We start from the raw sequence: 6041 nt of genomic DNA, 5'->3' as shown, positions 1-6041 counted from the left end.
GCGGTATTATGAGTTCAAACACAAACACTGGTATGAGAGGAAATACTTCATTTGTATTAATTGGTTGTGAAAGGAATGGTCAGTATAGGTCTAGGAAGAAAGATTTTGTCAGAAGAGATACTGACAGTAGGAAATGTGGGTGTCCCTTTAAGCTTCGTGGGAAACCACTGGTTGGAGGGCAAGGTTGGATGGTGAAATTAATGTGTGGGAGTCACAATCATGAATTGGTCAAGTCATTAGTTATACATTCATACGCTGGTTGATTGACTAATGATGAGAAGACAATTATTGCTGATATGAAAAATTCAATGGTGAAATCAAGAAACATTCTACTAACGTTGAAGGAGCACAATGCCAATAGCTGTACAACAATCAAACAAATATACAATGCAAGAAGTGCATACCGTTCTTCCATAAGAGGTAGTGATAGTGAAATGCAACATCTAATGAAGCTTCTTGAACGAGATCATTATATCATTTGCATAGATTAAAGGACAAAGATGTTGGACGTGATATCTTCTATTGTCATCCTAATGCAGTGAAGTTATGCAATGCATGTAATTTGGTGTTTTTGATAGATAGTACCTACAAAACAAACAGGTACAAACTCCCGTTACTTGACTTTGTTGGTGTGACACCAACGAGGATGACATTCTCTGCTGGTTTTGTATATTTGGAGGGAGAACGTGTAAATAATGTGGTCTGGTCTCTAGAACGGTTTCGAGATCTTTTTCTAAGACGTGATGCCCTCCCTAGAGTTATTGTGACCGACAGAGACCTAACATTGATGAATGCAGTGAAAATTGTATTCCTTAAGTGTAATAATTTGTTGTGTAGGTTTCACATCGACAAGAATGTCAAGGCAAAATGTAGATCCCTAATTGGTAAAAAAAATGCATGGGAGTATGTCATGGATGCTTGGAGAAGTTTGGTTGATTGTCGTTTCGAGCATCAGTTTGATGATTGCCTTAAGAAGTTTGAAATTTCTTGTTCACATTGGCCAATGTTTGTTGACTATGTTAACAAAACATGGATAATTCCTCACAAGGAAAAATTTGTTAAAGCCCAGATGAATACGGTGATGCACTTAAGAAACATGATAACAAACAGGTATGAAAATGTTCATGCTTTTTTATTAGGGTTGATGAATTCATAGATTTTAATTATTACATTTGTTTATTGGGATTTGTGTATTTGAAATGTAGGGTTGAATCTGCTCATTGGGCTTTAAAAAGAATATTACAGAATAGCCTTGGAGACCTATGTAGTGTTTAGAAAGTCATGAACAACATGATCACGCTGCAACACACTGAAATTAAGTCATCCTTTAAGACAAGTACACATGTGGTTAGACATGTTTTTAAAGTTACCTTATACAAGAGGTTACTTGGCATGGTTTCAAGGTATGCTTTAAATCAAATTATTGTTGCGTATGAGTGTGTACATTATGTTGGAAAAACCCTTCTCGTTGTGGATGTGTGATGAGAACTACTCACGGTCTTCCATGTGCATGTGAGCTATCCAAATATAGTCTTGATACCATCCCACTTGAGACAATCCATATGTTTTGGCGGAGGCTAAGTTTTTCAGACCAAGGGTTAAATGAGCCCCAAGTGACCATAACCGAAGAGATGAAAACCATATCCAAGCAATTTGAGAAGCTTGATGTTTGTGGAAAAGTAACTCTAAAGAGTAAACTCTGGGAAATTGCTTACCCTGATCTAAACTCTATGTGTCCTCCTTCAAAAAAGGTCAACACCAAAGGTGCACATAAGAAATCGATGACCAAACACTAAAGATCAACAAAATGTGACCCGTCTTACTGGGAGTATGTTGATGCTTTACATTCTGTGCCAAATAGTAATTCTTCATCTTCTGACCAGGCCAGTCCAAGAAGGACCATGCTGATGTTGGATCAATTTCATTCGTTCATTCACGATTTCATTAAAAACATTGTGGATGTGAAAGCTGACGGTAACTGTGGATATCGTGCAATTGTTGCGTTATTAGGTATGAGTGAAGATTCATGGTCGTTGGTGCGCAACCATTTGCTTAAAGAACTTGCCAAATGGTCTTATGAGTATATCAACCTCTTTGGTGGCATAGACAAATTTGAGGAATTAAAGAAGTCCATACTTGTTGATGGATTATCCATGGTATGTAATTTATGTTTTGATTTTTTAAAATTTAGTTTAAATAAATGTCATCCGTATACCTGGTTCATGCAGGTTACAATGGATAAGTGGATGGATATAGCCAACATGGGATATGTCATTGCATCAAGGTAAAATGTAATCCTTGTATCGTTGTCTCTGCAACAAAGCATGACGTTTTTTTCTCTTTAGAAGTCAACCACCAACAGATTCTTCTGTGCATCACGTAATATATATTGGTCACGTCTTTGGCAATCATTTTGTTCAGGTACATTCATCATAATGATGTTTTTAAATTAATGAAAATAATTGTGTTATCATAACTTGAAATTGTTTATGCATGTGTAACAGATTTATTTAAGAGACCGTTGTCCGTTACCGCCTCTAGCTTTGTTATGGTCTAGGAATTGTCATCCTGAGGCAAAGTAGTGGCCAACTCTATATATTAGTAGAATGCATCGGTACAGAAATTTGATAATGTTGAAAGGAGACTATATTGATTTAAGTGAAGAGTGGACATTTAGGTTTCGATGACATTGTAATGTCCTACATTAATATATAATTATTTCTTACATTAAAGTTCATTGTTTTGGGTTACTATATTACTTAGGATTTAGTCTTACGTGTGCTATTAGAGTTAATTGTGACGTGAAAACCAGGGTTTAGTGTTACACTTTAGGGTTAAATGATTTATGTTTGGCAATAGTAATATTAAAAACAATTCAAATAAAATTGGTAAAATAAAAATGTTGCCAAACAAAATAAAATGATAAACATAGTCTACAAATGACAAACATAGTCTCCATGCATGATCAATGCGCCATCTTCGTTGCGATCTCACATATACATTGCAATCCACAGTGACACCCCCAGTAATCCTTACGCAGTCTTGCATGACCTCGTGTGCTCTTCTGTGCCTTCAGTCACTACCTTTAGGTTGAGTAACCGCTCCAACCTTTCTGCAATTGCTTGACAAGCCTCTTATGACATTGACAACAACGGATAAGGTATTACCATATTGCATAATTAAATTAAATGAAATTAAGAATAACATGAATTAAAATGTTACCATTGCATGTCTAGGCTGCTCCGCATCAGAAGGTGCTTGTACAGGTGCTTCCTCCATAGATGTTGCCGCCACCAAGAACTCAGGCATATCTAGTTCCACATATGTTTCATCTTGCATGACAGGTGGATGTCTAGGTGGATCACCGGGCTGTGTCGGCCTCAGGAATGGATGTGAAATCATGTAGAACCAGTACATGTAGTACGATGCATATTGTCCAGGCACAACACAAATCTGGCCCACCAGTGCAAGGTAGTAAGAGAAATGCATCCATCTATCGTCAATGTCTTCGAAGCACAATCTTGGACCCGCACAGTGTGGAAAAATCGTCTGAACATACCCAAATTGTCACACCACCCTCTCTGGTCGGTGTATGACGACAATGAGACCCCATCGGATATGTCCAGAAAAACATGAAATGAGGTCAAACTCTTGAACTACACGATGGTCACCGTAAGACATCCAACAAACATCAATAGTCGTCAGTCGATGTAGATGCTTTCGATACATCGATGCTGGTAATGCCTTTGTAGATGTCCAGCGGCAGGCACGTGATGACCTTTCATCATAGTCCGAGTCCGTAAAAGCTTCAACAATAGATGAAAAATGCTCATAAATCCAACAGTACACAAATTTGATCAAAACAAAAAAAAATTCACATAAACATGTAAAAAAAATATTAAAAACAATTAAACAACAATCATTGACAATTACCAGTAACAGTGTGATATATCCAGCAAGTTGTCTGCCACCACTCTTGCAAGCATCATTCAAATTATCGTACATATGCACTAGGGCGGCAACTCCCCATGCGTAGCTTCCACTTTGACTGAGGTCTCGGAAGGCGTCCAAGAGCACGACATGCATCTGTGTTGCACTCTTGTTAGAAAAAAGAGTGCAACCTAACAAATGCAACAAATATGCTTGAGCTGCTATAGTCCAGTGTTCGGCCTTACATTTACTACGATAAATCTCTCGTAGCCACGATAGGCATACGTATGCCCCATGACACTATCCTGTCTCGACTCTAGCTTCATCTCCAGTGACTTCAAGTAACTCCACCAACATCAACACCGCTTCGTCGACATGAAGAGTGTCAAAGCAGTGGAATGCACCTATGATGGGTAGATAAAGCAAAAAGGCCACACCATCGAGGGTGATGGTGATCTCTCCTACTAGAAGATGAAAACTGGTCATTTCCTTATCTCACCTCTCGACAAAAGTCGATATAAGTCCCTGATTGCCAATGTCTAATGAATATGCGATCACAGAACTTAATCCTGTGCCAGCAACTAGCCCTTCAATTTCAGCAGCATGCCTCCCATATTTCCGAACCTTCCTTCCATGGGAGGATAACTTCAATTCAAGATGTTCCTAAAAAAAATTTAAATAATTTTAACAATAATAACAAACACTTATTGAAATATAATTTATTAAAAACTATAAATATCTTTCAATTCCAAACAATGACTGCAACATGATCAAGATAGGCAGTCAACACTGATGGGTCACACAACCTGCCTGGAAAACCCTCGGCATCATCAACAACTTCTTCAGCATGTTGGAATACCTCTTCAACTGTGTCATCCACGTGAGGAGCATCCTCAGCAATAGCGACAACTTCCCATTGCCTACGTGCAGATGCTGTGGGCCTTCGCCGCTGGAGAATATCATTTAATCACGATTATCCTCTCTTCGCAGGGCTCTTCTTATAACTCTACCTAAGACACGACCTAAACCTTTAGTTCTAATCATAATTTGCAAATTTCCATATACATAAATTTTTTTGTCAAAATTCAAACAATACTTAAATCAATTACAATACAATCATTCCTAAATAAAAAAATTATTTTAGAGTTAAAACAAAAACAAAATCAATATATTTAGAATTAAAAGAAATAACTATTTAAAAACATAATTCAAAATAAACTATTTTTTATTTATCTGATAAACAATAACTATTTACAAATAAATAATAAAATAATATATTTATATTTCATACAAAAAAATATTTATAAACAAATACAAAATTAATTTATTTATAATTAAAATTAATAACTATTTCAAAACATAATTCAAAATAAACTATTTTTATTTAAAACACAAACAATACCTATTTTTAAAACAAAATTAAAATTTATATATTTATGATTACAAATAAAATAGCTATTTAAAATCATAATTTATATTTACAATTACAAATAAAGTAACTATTTAAAATGTAATTCAAAATAAACTATTTTTATTTAAAAAATTAACAATAACTATTTACAAACAAAAAATAAAATAATATATTTATATTTCATAACAAAAACCTATTTGAAAACAAAAACAAAATAATACCTTTTATATAAAAAAAACTTTTTCTATTAAAAAAATAAATTTTTATTTTTAATAATTAAAAAATTAACATATGGATTATATGATTTGTATGAACCAAAAAACAAACCAACCACCAGAAGCCATTAATAACGAGAACGAAGCTTACCTCAACGACGGAAGCGACACAGATCGGTGGAGACGTCCTCAATGATGACAACAGAAGCACTCAACAGCGACAACACAAAGGAAACCAAGTAAGACGAAGCAAGAAGAAGGTGCAACGTGAACCAAGGAAGACGAACCAAGAAGAAGGCGCAACTTGAGGGAAGAGGAGACAACGACGTACGGAAAATGGCATATGAACAATAGTCCGCAACGATAGGGTTTTTAAAATTTAAGTAAAGAACATTTTTGTCACTTCACTTAAATTGTTGGGTATACCAGCAATAATGCTGGGTGTACCTAGCAACATCCCTATTTCTCTTTCTCTCTTCTCCCTA

Source organism: Glycine soja, chromosome 19, assembly GCF_004193775.1.
Source record: "Glycine soja cultivar W05 chromosome 19, ASM419377v2, whole genome shotgun sequence".
Lineage (NCBI taxonomy): Eukaryota > Viridiplantae > Streptophyta > Magnoliopsida > Fabales > Fabaceae > Glycine > Glycine soja.
The sequence above is the reverse complement of the archived record's forward strand: the minus strand, read 5'-3'. Positions refer to the sequence as shown.